The following is a 19,676-nucleotide window of genomic DNA, read 5'->3' as shown; positions in this document are numbered from 1 at the left end:
GTCAAATGATCGACGAGTATGCACAGAGGGTTTACTTGTGCATGTATATTCTTTGGTACATTGAAAGCAGAATTGTGTATGCTACAAGGTGGGAAGGTGGCCTGGTCACGGCTAGGCAGAGGAGTTGTTGGATCTAGGAAATTGGTGCGAGAGAGCGGTTTGGTGTGGTGTGGAGTAGGAGGATGTGGCATGGCCTTGTGTTGGAAGAATTTTGGTTTGGTTCTCAACCTCCTGGGTACTAGGTAAGTGGTCGAGCTCTTCTCTCTCCCCTCCAGCATTATGTAGCTAGTAGAGGTGCTAACGGGGCGAGTCACTTGTCCGAGTGTGCTTTTACATGCAGTAGCTTTGGGAATTTCGTGGGGGGATTCATATTTTGTAGTTTTTGCTTTGCTTTGGCATAACCTGTCTATCAATTTAGAGTGTGATAATTGGAATAACAACCCCCCATTTTGGTTTTCTTTTCTCATAATAATGGGGATCCTTATTCTAAATTTTGCTAAGGACGTTCTTGGTTTTCATTGCTTGGACATTTTTTTTACTCATTGCGATCACATCCATTATCGTGAGCTCTCCAACAACCTTCCAATATTCAGTTTACATGGCTTCATCCTCTAAAGTAAACCTTGAGATCTTTTAAAGTATTCCATTAGTTTTGTCATTTTAGCAATATGGCTTGATGAACTCCCTTCAAATTGTTTAGTTTTGGCTTGTTTTAGTTTCTTCATGACATTTCATAATGTACATATATTATGACATATACATAACAAGGCCGCGTAGCTGGCATTCCGCAGCTTAGTTTGATTATTAAGCTTCGAAAGGTATGAACTAGCTCCCACATTTGAGCAAGGACTACAAAGTAGCTACTCTTGCTTAGTTTAAATATAGTTAAATTAGAATAATAATAAAAAGAAAAACATACAACTTTATATTAATAAAAATTACAATTAAAATAACAAGATAATTCGTGATTACATTATCTCTAGCTAATTCATGATTGCATTATCTCTAACATTTTTTTATAAACTTTAATATCATATTTGTTTATTTTAATCTATTGTTTGTATAGATTTGTATGGAAAATTTATATTTTTTTCAACAAAAGGTATAATTGTCTTCTAGAAAACGCTAACTTAGTTTAAATCTAGTTAAATTAAAATATATGTTATTGTTAAATATGTTATTTTTATTATTAATTTGCACTATATACATGATTAAAATAAAATAAAAGAAAGATTGCAACTCATAATTGTTTCATAGAATTCAAGGTTTTCATCAAGAGCCTCATCCATGCATGTGAATGGAAGGTTATGAATGGATGGAGATGAACTTTTACAACAATCACACTAGGCTATTGATGTCGAATGGTAATAACTAATTTAATTTTGTGTTTTACCATCATTTAATTTTAGTTACCGCTTTAACATACTATAAATTAAAAAAAAAAAAAATATATAATATATATATATATATATATATATATATAATGAAAATTATCTCAACCTTATTTTTACTCTCATTGCATTTAATAGTATTAATGTCCCAAGGTTATAATGGGAATTTTGTTCCAAAAATATCTCTTATCTTGAACATAAAAACTAAGAATATCAATGTCCAAGGTTATAGCGGAAAAATTGATCCAAATAACTTTAATCTTGGCATCATCGTTACAAATAACTTGAATTATTTAAAATCCATAATATTTGATAAGACTGAAAATATACCATATCACACTCTCTTTTTTTACAGAAACAGATAGCGGATATATTAGATACTTGGCCTTAATGCCAAAAAGCCGATTACAAAAGGAGAGCCTAATTCCACGAATACTGTACAACCTTGCAAGGCCATGTTATTTATGCTTGGCTCATATCTCTTTTTAGTTGCTACTATGTGGTCTATTTCAGAGATTTTCCCAAGTTTGTGGATACATACATATTGATTTAACAATAGGCAGTAAAACATAACAACTCTCTAAATTAAGGAATTGGTTCCCATGTTTCCTGTCTACCTCTAAGCAAAGCTCCAGCCGTAAGAAGGGTTGCTTTGTTGGCTTCAATGTCTGCCTCCTTGTTATTAGCTCTCAACACGTGATAGAAATTCAATTTCTGAAATGAGTCTCCGAGATCTGTTATTCTGAAAATCAGCCTTGCAAGCCTTAGGTCCGTTGGCTTAGCATGTGTCACCATAGTGTTAATGATAACCTGAGAATCCCCAATTACATTAGCCTCCCTGATGTTCAACACTTTCAAAAGCTTGAGCCCTTGGAAAAGAGCCAAAGCCTCAGCTTGAATGCTAGAAGCAATGCCCAGACCCTAGGCGAAATTGTGGATCCTGTTGTCACTCAGGTTGTTCCCAAAAGTTGTAAGAAAGGGAATACGGCCGAGGTAACCACAGAACAATCTTTTAGATACAGATTCTAGCCAATCTGCATCCAGAGAGGGCTCTCTCTTTATGATTTAGCTTTGTTTTGAAAGGTATTAGGCTAGTTATGAAGTTCAAGGGTTTTGTTTTGAGTTTGGGTGGTGAGATTCAATAGAACAGAGAGGTAAACCTGAAGAGTTCAGTCCATTGGGCATGATGGAGTCAAAGAAGATGGATTTCTGGATTTGGTTTCTAACAGAAGATGGCATCATAGACCAGGGTAGTCAAACAGGGAACAAATTAAAGAGTTGAAAACAGATGGAATGGGCTCAAATGGGTGAAGGGCAGTTAAGAATCCTTCAACATATTGAAAGAGGGAAAGTGAATGATTACTGATAAGGAGCAGTTAAGAATTCTTTATCAAATAATCAATATGAGAGAATCAAGAAACATGAGCAATTAAGAATTCACTGTTTATACTAATTCTGAAGAAAACACAGAGAATAATAAAGAGTGCAGTCAAGCAAATTATGAATTAATCTTTTTCTTTATCATTCAAATCATGAAACATAGATGACATAATAAACTCATAAAACTATAAAACATAAGATATAGGGGACTTACTGATCCGGAGTTTGATTCAAGAATTCTGTGATAAGTCCTCTGCATCAATTCTTCATCCAGTAGACCAGACAACAGTTTGTTTCCAACATCTTTTTTATTCCAAAGTTCAGTATTTACAGCAAAGTCTAAGAAGTCTACACATACCCAACCTCTTCAAAACTCTGATGAAGGGGGTATTTATACAACAAAAATATGTACAACAAAATATCTCATCACAGCTGTGAGATAATATCTAGATCTTAACCTAAAGTAATTTACAAGCAAAGTAGAAACAGCTAACTTATGCTGTGCTGGAGGCTGGCTCTTTAGGGTTCGGCTTGCAAGTGTCCTTTGTAGCTCTGTGCCGACTGTTTGTATTAACTGTTCTTTAACTTCTGATATGCTTCTCTTAGTCGGCTCCGATATTCATTAATTCTGATTTCATTTGCCTTTAATTCTGCATTGATACACTTTGACTTGTGATCTGATACACTTTAATGCTTGAACTGATACTCTTTATCGCTGATCTGACCCCCGCTCACCGCATTTCTAGCAAAATAGAATTGTAATGTGTCTTCACACTGCCTTTCTCTGCTGGTTTTCATGTCTCTGGCAGTACACATTGGCTGGGGCAGCAAGTACCCCCGTTTATCTCTGTTTCCCTCTTCTGCGAGCTTAGAAATCCTTCTTTTTGCCTTCAACTGTGTTACTGTAAAATGGCGGGTTGAATGGTAGTCTTGCGAAGCTTGTACTGTAATCTTTCTGGTCGATCGGCGGTTGAGAGACTGGAACTACATCGGTTTTAAGCTTGGAGCGCGCAGAGCGCTATATGCAAAAACATAACAAAATGACCTCTTTTCCCTTTTTATTAGACAGAATGATTTTTGGCAGGAAATTTTGGTTTCGAAGGACGGATGACGTCAGCATGACGTGGCTATGACGTGGTAGTGATGTCAGCAAGTGATGTCAGCAAAGGACAGCTGACGTCAGCGGGGGGAGGGCGGTAAATGGTTTTGCCCGCATTGCTTTCGGGCTTGGGCGGTTTTGGGCAGAGGGGCAACGAACACGCCGAGAGCGTGACGCGTGGCACCTGTACGGGAGAAATACCGTCGTTTCCCCAGGACTTAACGCTCGGCGGCGGAGGGCTAGCGAAATCGATGCGTACCGTTGGATGGATGGGCCGAGATCCGACGGTGGGCGCTTAGCGGAGATGGTGGGAGGTTAACGTTGCAGGCCCGATGCATATTTAACGTTAATAAATCATATCGGAAGCGTTTCTATTGGTTCGCGGGGTGAGCTTAGTTATTAATTAACTAGGGGTTAATTAATCCTATTTACGCGCGCGGGGAGGTTATTAATAAGCTCCGAATGAACTTATTAATCCCTTTTTCAAACAGTGATACGGTTATAGTTAACCAGGGGCGGGAATAATAATGTTTTGGGGATTTTTAACATATTTATGTACAATACGGGATGGGAATCAATTATATGGGATTTAAATAATAACATGTTAATTGTTAATATGGGTTTTGAAAAAATAGAAAGCTCAAGCGCTAAGTTTTGAAAACAATTTGCCTTTTTGCAGTTAAACTTAGGCTATGGATAAGATAGGATTCTTATGAGGAACTTTTGTCAATTTCCTAAGAAAAAAGGGTTTTACTTAGGTGATGTTTATGAAATGAAATGAGTTTTAAGAGGGATATTAAGCAGATCTTAATATCTTTTGGGGGAGATTAGTAAGTGATTGGGGAGAAGTGTGAAGGGGAATTGGTAATGCAATTTGCCTCGCTTGAGCTGCTCCAAGAGTAATGTCTGCCATAGTACTTTGTGATAGAAGTGTAAGTTAACACATTTTTTAAGAGACAAAACCTATCACAAGTCTCATTCTGCAACTTCATCTACCTATCCTGCCTACTTTGCCTAACATTTTTTTCCTCCTTTCACTTGGGTGCACTTAGGCTGGCAAACCCTCATCAATTTTATTTTCTTTGTATGATAAGCCTATCTAAGTCTGCACTTATTTCTTCCAAGGGCTCAGATTAAACAGTTGAGCTCCTTTGCTTCTCTACCTATCTACTTATCTGCCAAGATTTAAACAGTTTGTTCAGATTTTTATTCTCTATCTCTAAAACAAGAAATTCAAACATGAACTGGCCAAGATTAAGTTGTTTGGCCATTCATCAATTGTGACAAAAAGTTCAACAAGCTGTACATGATGCTTTATTTACAGAAAATGAAATAGTAGTGGCATTTGGACTTGCACACTTTCCTGGTCGATTTTTATTTGGGGTTCATTTCTTTTCATTTTTTCTTTTGACCATTTATTTTTTTCACCCTTTGATTTTTCTTTTAGGGTATACCCTCTTTACATTTTTTAATTTTTTGATTTTTTGATAATATGGAAACCTTTACAGCAAGGAAAGGAATAACATATTACAGAGCTCAACCAGTCAATCATGAAATATGACACCTATAACTATAGGAGTATAACACTGGCTCCACTTGGGGATGGCTTTCCCTGGTGGAAAGTCAAGAACAACAGGTCAGATGGCCTTATGAATACCTTTTACTGTGCTCTGAAATCTTCCTTTGCTGAATGTAGAAACTGTACAAAAGGATGTTGTAAAATATATACACTATTCTAGAGCTGATTCAAACAATTGTACATCTATTTTGGATAGCTTTCACTTGGATTATTTGATCTTATGTTTCCTGCTTCCAAATCTTCTTCTGCAATCTCTGATAAACTGAAATGAGGCAAAACAAAATGGTAAAGTTCCTTCATTGATTTCTGAATTTTCTGCACTTTCCTCCTCATTCTCACTGATGAAATGAATAAGTTGATCACTTATTTCAAGCTGTTTGAACCTGAATTTTCTTATGTACATGTTAGAGTCAGAATATATCAACAAACTGGATCAAAGTAATGTTTCAGCATTCGACCATTCACTGGTCCTTCTTCTGTTTCTGTACCATCCAGGCTCTTTAGAAAGTAAGTATTGTTCCCTTGCAATGCATGGATGATGAATGGCCCTTTCCATAGGAAGTCAAACTTCCCATGTTTTCCTTTGTCTTCTCTCCTGGAATCCCACTTTAGAACTTTGTCTCCAATGTAGAAGTCTTCTGCTTTGGTCCTTTTATCAAATATCTTTTTAATTTTTTCTTGTAACACTTGGGATCTTCGATGCACTTCTTCTCTGGTCTGCTGCAAATGGACGGTCTGATTTATTCTTCTTTGAATTTCATTTGGTTCCACCTGAGCTTCTTATAGCAATTTCATCACAGGAACTCCTACAAATGAAGGAAATACAGCCTCCATGCCATAAACTAGCTCATAATGGCTGGTTCCAATAGACTTATTTGTAGTAAATCTGTCTTCCCATAGTGCATTTGTAAGCTTCTTGTGCCAGTTCTTCTTGTTTTCTTCCAGCAGTTTCTTGATAATATTGATCAGGTTTTTATTGGAGGACTCAGCTAGACCATTACCTTGAGGGTAATAGGTTGTGGAATGGCCTAACGTGATATGGTATTTGCTGCAGAAATTTATCAGTTTCTTGGATTTGAAGGTAGCAGCATTGTCGGTTATGATCTTTTCAGGACAACCAAATCTAGACAAGATGTTGGTCTCTAAGAATCCTATAATCACTGTATCATTGGCTTGTCTAGTAGGGATGGCTTCTATCCACTTGGTGAAATAGTCTATGGCAATAAGAATCCATTTGTGTTGGCCAGAAGAAGAAGGATGGATTTCTCCAATGAAGTCCAAACCCCATTGTTGAAATGGTTTTTTAGTGGAAATTGGTCTCAAGGGTAAGGGTAGTAGTTTTCTCTTGCCCTCAAAAATTTGGCAATTGTGGCAAGCAGTGAAAAACTTCTTTACATCAGCGAACAAGGTTGGCCAGTAAAATCTAGCCCTTAGGATTTTGTCTGTAGTTGATTTCCAGTACAGGTGTCCACCACAGTCCCCTGCATGAAATTCTTTGAGAACTTTGTCAGCTTCTTCTTTTATCAAACAATTCAATAAAATACATTCATGATTTTTCCAAAAAATAACATTATCTAAAATACAGAATTTTGAAGATTTCATTTTTAAAAACCTTTTCTTTGTTCTGGATAACCCTATAGGAGCCTGCAGGTTTAATAATATATGAATTATATCAGCATACCAAGGTGATTCTAAGAAGGTCTGGCTGATTTGTGGAGTCGCCATCCCCTGTTCGTTATCCAGTTCATTAATATCTAGGGCTTGAAAGTTTGTTTCAGTCATGAGTTTAGCTAATCCTTGTCCTTTTATTATCTTTGTAGGTTTTATCTCAATGTCATACTCCAATATTTTAGCAATCCATTTACCTCATTTGCCTTCAATTTCGTCCTGAGTCAAGATGTCTTTTACAACAGCATTTGGTACATAAGCTATTACATGTGAGTACAGTATGTAAACTCTGAAGCTTTGAATGGCTTTCACAAGTGCATAAGCCTGTTTTTCCATGATTTTGTATTTCAGAGGTGCATCTCTAAGTGCTTTACTGAAAAAGGCTATGGGTTTTTCACATCCTTGGTCATCTTTTTGTAGTAAAACAGCTGCTATAGTGTGTTCTGATGCAAATGAGAAAATTATGAAGTCTTTGTCAAACTTTGGACTTGTAAGGACTGGTGTTCTGGTTAAAGCCATTTTAATTTCTTCAAATGCTTGTTTGGCTTCTACTGTCCATTTAACCTTTGAATCTTTTCTCAACATATTGTTCAGCAATCTAATTAATTCAGCCAAATTAGGTATGAATCTTCTAAAAAAGTTAATCTTCCCTAAGAAAGCTTGAAGCTCTTTGACATTTCTGGGGTGAGGTATTTGCAGAATAGCTTCAATTCTAGCAGGATCAATTATGATGCCATCTTTGGAGATGATATGGCCTAACAGTTTGCCTTCTTCTAGACCAAACAAAGATTTTTTAGGATTCAATGAAATACCATATTCTCTGCATTTTAAAAACACTTGTCTCAAATGGTCTAAATGTTGCTGATTTGATTTGGAAAACACAGTGAGGTCATCTAGATATACAACCAGAAAATCATGTATCTCTTTTGCAAAAGTTATGTCCATGGCTCATTGAAAGGTCGCCCCTGTGTTCTTAAGTGCAAATGGCATTTTAACATATTTAAATGTACCCCATGGTGTTGTAAATGCAGTTTTTTCTTGGTCATCAGGATGAACTAGAATCTGATTAAAACCTGAAAACCCATCCAAAAGTGAAATCCTAGAAGCACCTACTACCCTTTGTAAAATATGATCCATCTTAGGTAAAGGGTAGTTGTCCTTCAAAGAAACCTTGTTTAAATTTCTTAAGTCAACACATAATCTGATTTCCCTTGTTTTCTTCCTGGTAGGCACTAAATTAGATACCCACTCTGAAAACCTGATTGGAGCAATTATCCCTGCATCATGCATTCGTCTGATTTCTTTTTCAATTAAAGGAAACAGTACAGGGTTGATTCTTCTGAGCTTTTGTTTGAATGGTTTTTGATTTTCTTTGAGGGATATTGTATGCTGAATCACAGAGGAGTCATAAGACTTCAGGTCTTCATAGCTCTAGGCAAAAACATCTTGGAATTCTTTGATCAGTTCAACATACTTCAGCTTTTGATCAGGGGGCAAAGATTTGGACAGTTTTATCATTTTTGGGTTGTGTTTAGTTCCTATGTTGTAGTCTTCAATGTCTATTTTTAGAGGTTCCATCTGAGGTTTCTTTGGAATGTCGTTGAAATCAAAAAGATCTTCCAAAGGAGCTAATCCTTTGGGCAAGTGAGTGTCTTTCAGATTGATAATTTCAATTTCTCCTTCAATAATCTCATCAACATCTGTTTGTTTGAGCTCTTGTATTTCCTCTTTGGTGAATTTTGTTGGATGAAGCATTTGACTTGTTTTTTTCTGCTGAAATGTTTATTTGTATCTGATTGGCTGGATCAAACTCACTAACTGTGTCTTCATCTGCGTTAGTGCTGGAAAATTCCTCTTCTAAGGTCAAAAAATTGTTGATCTGTTTATCATTTTCAAACACCTGCCAGTTTTTTACATTATCAAGTATGGCTGGCTTATGCCTAATCTCCGCTGTGAATCGATGATTTGGTTCAAATGGCAATTTACAGGTGCTGGCAAACATTGCTAGGCTATGAGCTTGCAAGTTGTGTTTTCTTGGAATTTTGGCAAGCTGAGTTTCCAAAAATGTGTTGAGGATTTCTATGGTTGTTCCTCTGTATTCTTTTAATCTGGGATCATTTGTCAAGAACTTCCCTTTTATCTGTTGAATGATTAAATCAGAATCTCCTAGGACTGACACTCTAGTTGCTCCCAATTTCTTGAGCAGTTTAAGACCTAGCAGTAGAGCTTCATATTCAGCCATATTATTAGTGCATCTAAAGTTTAACCTATAGGCATGACCTTCAGCATGATTGTTTTCAAGGTTGTGCACCTAGACCCCTGCTCCAGCTCCTAATTTGTTCACAGAACCATCAAATTCTAAGTACTAAAGGATTTCGTGTTTATGATTAGCATCTGGAGTTTCAAGGATCTGTTTAGCAGGGAAATTTGGTTTTTCAGCTTGTTCTGGTTTACCCAACATTTCATGATTTTCAGAGATCTCTTGGATTCGGGCACTAGACTTTTCATTTGCTGTTTATTCTATTTTATCTACTGGGAGTTTTATTTCATGCGAGGGATCAATTTCAGCATTGTATAGGATAAAAGAATCCATGTCTGAATGTACTGAGTAGATAGGTAAATTTTGAGGTTTCTCTTGACTACTTACTACATACTTCATTAAGGTTTCTCTGTATAGTCTCTTTGGTTGACCAAACACTGAAATAGTAGCATAAGACATGTCTAACTGTAGAGATCCTTGAAGCTTTGCACCCCAAGATCTAGACAATAACATACCATACTTTAGTGGAATATCAGCTACTACTATGTCCATTAAGATAGTTTTGGCAGGATATTGGACAAATGACACACATAAATCTTTGATTAAACCCAAACACTTGACCTGACTTGAATCAAAAGAGAAAAGATCTTTATATGGCCTGGTGATGTCAAGGTCAAGTTTCTCCATTACAGATTTAGGCATTAAGTTATGGGAAGCACCAGAATCAAACATGGCGTTATGGAGTATCTTATCATGTATATTTAAACCCACATAGAAAGGAGGAATTTGTCCTTCTGCTGTTTTTCCATTTGCTTCAGGACCAAATATCAGTTCAGGCTGGTCATCAAAAACATTTACTGAATCTTTTGAATCCTTGTTCACAGAAATTTTGAGTGATCTACTGATTTGACTTCTGTAGACATCATGTTTAGCTAATTCTGATAATGGAACAACTATCTTTAGTTTTCCTACTTCTGTCTCAAGATTAAAAGGTTTCTCGGTCTGAGTCTTTGTATTTCGGACAGCTGAATTTTCTGCGTTTTTCTCTTCTTCAGGACTGGGATTATGAGCTGCAATTGTTTCCAAATCATGTTCTAGAGGCTTTTCTTCTTTTTCTTCAGAAGGAATAGCAGTGGAAGACCATTTGTTAGGTGGTTGATTGTCTGATATATCTTCAACAATTGGATTAGTTGGGTTAGGGCCTGTTTTAGAAAGAATATGTACAGGGGTGTTATTGATCTTACCTTTGTTAGGTTGTTTGGTATCTTTCTGTTTGTTGATTTCAGGGACATCTATTCTTCTTCTCTTCAGATTGTATTGTCTGTGGACTTCATAAATGGATGTATCATATCCCTCCCTAAAGTCAAATGATTCACCTGACTGAGTTTGGAATTGTTCAAGAATGTTAGCTTCTTGATCCTCTTGGGTCAAGAAAACTTGTTGTTCATTGTTGAGTCCCATCAGATTAATTTGAGTGTCTTCTTCTGGTTCATCGGAAATTGAGGCTTCGGCATAATTTTCTTGAAATGGGGGCCTGATATTTTGGTCAGGCCCTGTCTTTCCAGTGTTAGGATTTTGATTCTTCCTGAAATTTGGATTTCTCCCAGTGTTACTTGGTTGACCATCCCAAGGGGATTTTCTCTCAATTGTTTCCACTCTATCTCCAAGTCTGTCCATTCCTTTGATAATTGTATCTAATTTTTGTTTAAAGGCAGATGGTTCTTCTTTGAAAGGTATCCTTCTTTCAGCTCTGGCTCTAGACAGTTTAGATATTATATTGGCTTCAACGCTGACAGCTATACTCTGCATTTCTTCTAAGTTTCGAGGAGCTCTTTCCCTAAGTTGGTATGCCATGTCAAAATCAAATGCATAAGGGAATTTGATCAAGGCCAAATCTGGAGGAGGTCTGAGATTCTGAGGAATAGAATTGTAAACATTGTTGAATCTAGTACAGTAATCTTGGACAGTTTCTTGTGTGCCTCTTCTTAGGTTCTCATACTCTGATAGAATGTGCAGAGGATCTTTCTTCTTTTCCCATCTGTTCAAGAAGGTCTGGTAAAGAGCTTGTGGGTCATTGATATTGTTTGCAGGGAGGGCTCTAAACCAGGTTCTAACATCTCCAGTTAAACTTTGAATAAATACTTTCATTCTGACATCATCATCATCAATCTCTTAGTTTTCAAAATAGTCAGTCATTTTCTTGGCATGTTGTTGAGCTGTGTAAGTGCCAGTACTGTCAAAATAGGTGATTTTACTTTGATAATCTTGAGGCATAGCCCCTGGATTGGCAGGTAAGTTTAGGGGAGTATATCGGTTTGCCATGATTGCAGAGATAAATGTGACAGCTGGAAGAGCAGGGATAACAGTGGGAATGAGAGTTGCAGATGGAGGAGTGGAAAGGATAGGTTGAGGTGCTGATGGTGAACTTGGAGAAGCTGTAGTAATCACAGAAAGGTTTGGTGTTTTTTTAGAGGTAAGCTCAGATTGATTGGAGTTCTGCAAATGTCTCTCAAGGTCTGAATTAGCAGAATTTTCTTGGCTCTCCTATCTTCTAAGGATCCTAGGAATCAGATTAGGATTTTCAAACACAGGTGGGGGATTAGGATCAAGATTTGATCTGGTGTAACGAATCTTTTTTGAAGCCAGTTTCTATATATGTTTTTAGTTTTTTCTTGAAATAGTTTTGACAATACAACTTTAACAGTCTCTTCTAGGAAGTTTTAGGTGTGGGAGTTTTGAAACTTTCCTAAAGATTTATTTGAAAAGAGGAAGTGATCAAGTATTTGAAACCAACTATTCAAACCATAAGCTAGATCGAAGATAGACTGAAGTAGCATTTATTTACTTCTGCAATTGCAAAGCAAAAGCAGTTACAAAGGCTACCTGGCTAACTTTAGGCTCCATCTGTAGCTTATACAGAAAACAGTAGCAACAAACAATTATTCAGGTCCCTAGTGGAGTCGCCAATGATGTTATCACTTAGGTTGTTCCCAAAAGTTGTAAGAAATGGAATACGACCAAGGTAACCACAGACCAATATTTTAAATACAGATTCTAGCCAATCTACATCCAGAGAGGGATCTCTCTTTATGATTTAGCTTTGTTTTGAAAGGTATTATGTTAGTTATGAAGTTCAAGGGTTTTGTTTTGAGTTTGGGTGGTGAGATTCAATAAAACAGAGAGGTAAACCTGAAGAGTTCAGTCCATTGGGCATGATGGAGTCAAAGAAGATGGATTTCTGGATTTTGTTTCTAACAGAAGATGGCATCACAAAGCAAGGTAGTCAAACAGGGAACAAATTAAAGAGCTGAAAACAGATGGAATGGGCTCAAATGGGTGAAGGGCAGTTAAGAATCCTTCAACATATTGAAAGAGGGAAAGTGAATGATTAGTGATAAGGAGCAGTTAAGAATTCTTTATCAAATAATCAATATGAGAGAATCAGGAAACAGGAGCAATTAAGAATTCACTGTTTATACTAATTCTAAAGAAAACACAGAGAATAATAAAGACTAAAAACAGAGTGCAGTCAAGCAAATTCTGAATCAATCTTTTTCTTTATCATTTAGATCATGAAACATAGATGACATAATAAACTCAGAAAACTGTAAAACATAAGATATAGGGGACTTATTGAACCGGAGTTTGATTCAAGAATTATGTGATAAGTCCTCTGCATCAATTCTTCATCTAGTAGACCAGACAACAGTTTGTTACCAACAACTTTTTTATTCCAAAGTTCAGTATTTACAACAAAGTCTAAGAAGTCTACACATACCCAACCTCTTCAAAACTCTGATGAAGGGGGTATTTATACAACAAAAATATGCACAACAGAATATCTCATCACAGCTGTGAGATAATATCTATATCTGAACCTAAAGTAATTTACAAGCAAAGTAGAAACAACTAACTTATGTTGTGCTGGAGGCTGGCTCTTTAGGGTTCGGCTTGCAGGTGTCCTTTGTAGCTCTGTGTCGACTATTTGTATTAAATGTTCTTTAACTTCTATTCTGCTTCTCTTAGTTAGCTTTGATATTCATTAATTCTGATTTGATTTGCCTTTAATTTTGCACTGATACACTTTGACTTGTGATCTGATACACTTTAATGCTTGAACTGATACTCTTTATCGCTGATCTAACCCCCGCTCACCGCTTTTCTGGCAAAATAGAACTGTAACGTGTCTTCACACTGCCTTTCTCTGCTGGTTTTCATGTCTCTGACGGTACACATTGGCTGGGGCAGCAAGTACCCCCGTTTATCTCTGCTTCCCTCTTCTGCGAGCTTAGAAATCCTTCTTTTTGCCTTCAACTGTGTTACTGTAAAATGGCGGGTTGAATGGTAGTCTTGCAGAGCTTGTACTGTAATCTTTCTGGTCGATCGGCGGTTGAGAGACTGGAACTGCATCGGTTTTAAGCTTGGAGTGTTATATGCAAAAACATGACAAAATGACCTCTTTTCCCTTTTTATTCGACAAAATGATTTTTGGCGGGAAATTTTGGTTCGAAGGACAGATGACATCAGCATGACGTATGGGACAGATGATGTGGCAGTGACGTGGCAGTGATGTCAACAGGTGACATGGCAAGTGACGTCAACAAAGGACAGTTGACGTCAGCGGGGGGAGGGCGGTAAATGGTTTTGCTCGCACCGCTTTCGTGCTTGGGCGGTTTTGGGCAAAGGGGCAGCAAACAGGCCAGGAGCGCAACGCGTGGCACCTGTACAGGAGAAATACTGTCATTTCCCCGGGACTTAACGTTCAGAGGCGGAGGGCTAGAGAAATGGATGCGGACCGTTGGATGGATGGGTCGAGATCCGACGGTGGGTGCTTAGCGGAGATGGTGGGAGGTTAACGCTGCGGGCCCGATGCATATTTAACGTTAATAAATCATATCGAGAGCGTTTCTATTGGTTCACAGGGTGAGCTTAGTTATTAATTAACCAGGGGATAATTAATCCTATTTACGCGCGTGGGGAGGTTATTAATAAGCTCCGAATGAACTTATTAATCCCTTTTTCAAACAGTGATACGGTTATAGTTAACCAGGGGCGGGAATAATAATGTTTTGGGGATTTTTAACATATTTATGTAGAATACGGAATGGGAATCAATTATATGGGATTTAAATAATAACATGTTAATTGTTAATATGGGTTTTGAAAAAATAGAAAGCTCAAGCGCTAAGTTTTGAAAACAATTTGTCTTTTTGCAGTTAAACTTAGGCTTTGGATAAGATAGGATTCTTATGAGGAACTTTTGCCAATTTCCTAAGCAAAAAGGGTTTTACTTAGGTGATGTTTATGAAATGAAATGAGTTTTAAGAGGGATATTAAGCAGATCTTAATATCTTTTGGGGGAGATTAGTAAGTGATTGGGGAGAAGTGTGAAGGGGAATTAGTCTTGCAATTTGCCTCGCTTGAGCTGCTCCAAGAGTAATGTCTGCCATAGTAGTTTGTGATAGAAGTGTAAGTTAACACATTTTTTAAGAGACAAAACCTATCACAAGTCTCATTCTGCAACTTCATCTACCTACCCTACCTACTTTGCCTAACATTTTTTTCCTTCTTTCACTTGGGTGCACTTAGACTGGCAAACCCTCATCAATTTTCTTTTCTTTGCATGATAAGCCTATCTAAGTCTGCACTTATTTCTTCCAAGGGCTCAAATTAAACAGTTGAGCTCCTTTGCTTCTCTACCTATCTACTTATCTGCCAAGATTTAAACAGTTTGGTCAGATTTTTATTCTCTATCTCTAAAACAAGAAATTCAAACATGAACTGGCCAAGATTAAGCTGTTTGGTCATTCATCAATTGTGGCAAAAAGTTCAACAAGCTGTACATGATGCTTTATTTACAGAAAATGAAATAGTAGTGGCATTTGGACTTGCACACTTTCCTGGTCTATTTTTATTTGGGGTTCATTTCTTTTCATTTTTTCTTTTGACCATTTATTTTTTTCACCCTTTGATTTTTCTTTTAGGGTATACCCTCTTTACATTTTTTAATTTTTTTGATTTTTTGATAATATGGAAACCTTTACAGCAAGGAAAGGAAGAACATATTACAGAGCTCAACCAGTCAATCATGAAATATGACACCTATAACTATAGGAGTATAACAGATCCTTATGCCATCTGGATTCAATATGACACCTCCAACACCAGCTCTTCCAGGATTGCCCTTTGCAGCCCCATCAAAAAATAGAGAGTGTCTCGGCTGATTTGTAATCCATCCCTGAAACTCTTTTACTGTAACTCTTATTTGCCAATCTTTGGGAAGGGAGATACTATTTGCAATTTTTTGGAACTGAAGATCAAGAGATGAGCCCCAATTTATATCTTGTTGGCTTAGGCTTAAATCGTCTTTATACTCTCTCAGGCACTCTTTTAACTGGCATTTAATCTTAACTACCACGAGCTTGGCATCCTGTTCGTGGTTTCTGAAGATCCTTTTATTTCACTCAAGCCAAACCTGCCAACAGATAATTTTAGGGAGAATAGACCAAGCAGCTCTGATAGTTTTATTTTTTGGAGGGGGACCAGGATACCTTTGCAGCCATTTAGCAAAAAGATCAGGAATGGAGGAAGGCAAAGCGAAGCTGGAGCTCAAAGATCCCAGCAGCTCGGTCCAAATATGCATTGTGAAAGTGCATTCAAGCATCAGGTGAGTTACACTTTCCTGGTTTTCCTTACAAAGGCTGCACCTTGAAGGGCCGTGGAAACCTCGCTTCTGAAGATTATCATCAGTCAAAATTTTGGAGTGGCATAGCAGCCAGTTGAAGAAGTCGATTTTTGGCAAGGAGGGATTATGCCATATCCCTTTCCACAGTTCTGGGTTCGTGGCCACATGAGGGTGCTCACACAGCTTGGCGTAACCATGAGCTACTGTGTATCCACCAGCCTGTGCACCCCATCCTCTTGAGTCACGATTTCGTGCTAGCGTTGGAGCCAAGCCGTGGAGCTTGGATAATAGGATCTCACACTCCATAAACAATTCTAGGTGCGTTTGAAGATTCCAGCTAGCCCAGCATGAATCCTACCAGATGGAAATGTCCCACAGGGAACGCATTCATGTCTCGTTCATCTATCTACGTAGCGCTTGGAGTGAGCTACAGTCTCCCTGTGACTCATTATTCATTATCCTGACTGTCCAGAGGTTGATCCTTTTTCCATTACTGGGAATCCAGTAGGCATGAGCATTGATGAGAGGGCAGGTTTTGATACAGAGCTTTAGAAAGGGGGTATTTGGATGTGTCTGAGGGTGATCTAAGCAGCGGGAGCGCTGGCCTTTGAAATATTTTTTCCAAAGAGCTAATTGTTCCCAGCCAACGTTAGGAGCAATAATTCTCCAGATTAATTTAGCTCCCATTGCAATATTATGGATGCCAATATTTTTGAAACTCAAGCCTCCTTCCAATAGAGGTTTGGAGATGGATTCCCAGTTGATTAGTAGAATCTTTTTCTCATTTTGCTTACCCACCTTCCAAAAAAACTTTCGAGTGATCACCTCCATTTGTCTGAGAATGCCAATGGGAGCAAGAAGGACAAAAAATTGAAATAAGGGAAGGCTGTTAAGAACAAATTTTATGAGAATAGACTTACCAACAATGTTAAGCCAGGAAAAGCCCCAGGCAAGCAATTTGATCTTGAATTTCTCCAATTGGGGGAGCCAATCTCTGCTGTAGGCTCTTTTGAGAAAAACAGGGAGGCCCAAGTACTTGAAGGAAGTCCAATTTGAGGAAGCTGCGAAGCCAAAGGTTCTAGAAATGGAGTTGAGCAAGCTGGGAGTGGTGTTCCAACAATAGATATGACATTTGCCATAGTTTAGACTGCTTCCCAAGACCATACAAAACTCATCCAGAACTCCTTTAAATCTGGAGGCCATGAGCACAGAAGCAGCTCCCAATAACAAGGTGTCATCCGCAAAGAGGGCATGATTTATGTTTTTAACGCCTCTTGCTATGCAGAGCCCAACGATTTCCTGATCCATCATTTTTTTGTCTAAATAAAAACTGAGGACTGAGGCTTGAAGAACAAATAGAAGTGGTGAGAGAGGGCACCCCTACCTGAGCCCTCTCGTGGCTTTGAAAAAATCAACAACTCTGCCATTTACTAACGGGGCAATCCAAGGCTCCGAAATGCAAGCCTAAATCCAATTTATAAATTTCTCACCAAATCCAAGCTTATGTAAGACTTTCAGCAAAAAACTATGCCTAACTCGATCAAATGCATTTGCTAAATCAAGTTTGACAACCATACCTTTTTCATTGCGGCTCAGACTTGAGTGGATTGCCTCTTGGACCAGAATGAAATTGTCCACAATCTGTCTACCTTGAATGAAGCCTCCTTGGCTTTCCGGAATGATTTTGGGGAGGATGAGCTTCAATCTATTAGCGATAACTTTGGTAATCAATTTGTAACCAATATTACAAAGAGAAATTGGGCGAAACCTGTTGAAGGAGTTGGCTCCTTTCTCTTTGGGGATGAGAGCAAGAAAAGTGGAGTTCATGCTGCCTCCGATTTTCTGGCAAACTTGGGACTTTAGAACCATTTTGTAAAGATCTTTTTCCACAATCGACCAGCAAATTTGGAGGAATCTGGCTGAGAATCCATCCGGCCCAGGGGCTTTGTCTGGGTCCATGGCAAAGAGGGCATCCTTGACTTCATTCTTGGTGACTTTAGCTTCGAGGAGATGGTTCATTTCAGCAGTAATCAAGGAGGGGACCACATCCATCATATCAGAGTTTTGGTCCAGATTTATATCTTCACTATACAGACTTTTAAAATGAAAGGAGGCTGCTTTTTTGATGTTTGTATTATCCTTGTGGATGGTAGTGCCATCTTTGATTTCGGAGATGGAGTTGGTACATTTCCTTGCCTGAGCTTGTTTGTGAAAGAAGGAAGAGTTCTTGTCCCCTGCTTTAAGCTAGAGGCTACGTGACTTAAGCCTCCAGTATTCTTCCTCAGCTAGACAAGCCTTGTGATAGTTTTGTTGGAGTTGGGCTTCTTTATCTAGAATCTCTTTTGTTATGTCAGCTTTTTCAGCCTGGAGATGGTGAATTTCCAGTGTGCGTTGAATTTTTTTCCTTTCGTTGGCTGGATTGGGCAGAGATTTGGCCCAGCTTTTCAAAGCCCTTTTCACTCTTCTGAGCTTCTCCTCCTAGACGAAAAAGGGGGAGCCTTTGACCTGCTGCAACCAGATGCCCTTAACTAATTGCATGAAGTCAGATTCCTTAGCCCAGAGCGGGCTAAATCTGAAGGGAATAGGACTGAGATCAAGCTGAGACACGAGTTCCAGCTTGATGGGTTTATGATCAGAAGTGCTGCATGGGAGAATGTGGACTCTGGCCTCTAATCCGAGCAGAAGAAAAGAGCTTTCAAGAAAGAATCTATCCAACCTGGCAGCGATGTGATCATGTCCAATTCTTTTATTAGTCCAAGTGAACTTGCCAGAAATTGGCTTAATGTCCAGCAGATCCCAATCCTACATAAGGTCCTCTGCCCATTCCCTTGCCGGATCGCGAACAATGCTGCCTCCTCTCTTGTCAGCTGACAGGAGAGTGAGATTAAGATCTCCGGCAATGATGGTATTCTTAAGATTAACGAGGTTTGCTTGATTTCTTATGAATTCCCAGCAAGCCTTCTTTTCCTCAGCATTCACAGGGACATACACATTAAAGAGACTAAAAATCTCTTTTGAGTCTAAGTGCTACAATTTTAAGAACGACCAGTGAGTATTGAGGGTCTCAGAAATGACTGAGAATTTGCTTGCATTCGAGAGAGTGCCCAACCCACCGGAAGCCCCTTAGGTTGAGATTGCTTTTGCCTCACATTTATTCCAAAGTTTCTTACTTACCTGAAGGAAGACGGAGTCCTCCAGTTTGGTCTCCTGGATGAGGAGTATGTCAGGGGTCGCTGAGGAGGGGCCTGCTGGGGGCCTCTTCCATTTGGACCGACATTCTTTTGGGTTTTCTTGGCTCGCTTGACCTGGTTCCAACCTTCTTCTTTACCCTTATCTAATTCAGCACTGGATGGGCATCCTCTGGCGAAGTGACCGTATGCATGGCATTTTCGACATTTGAAAGGCAACTGCTCATAATCTAGCTTCTGCAAATGGGTCCAGCTTCCTACTTTGATTTTGATGGCTTTTGGAAATCCCACCTCTAGATCTACTTCTACGCAGATTCGGGCACAGCCATATTGATCTTTGTTGTTTGTCGTATCTATGAATTTCCCGAGGGTGTTGCCGATGTGTTTCAGCGAGTCCTAGTTCCAGCAATGCACTGGAAGATTTGG

This window comes from Pinus tabuliformis, chromosome X (assembly GCF_031772625.1).
Source record: "Pinus tabuliformis cultivar Carrire ecotype Pingquan chromosome X, CPIR1, whole genome shotgun sequence".
NCBI lineage: Eukaryota > Viridiplantae > Streptophyta > Pinopsida > Pinales > Pinaceae > Pinus > Pinus tabuliformis.
The sequence above is the reverse complement of the archived record's forward strand: the minus strand, read 5'-3'. Positions refer to the sequence as shown.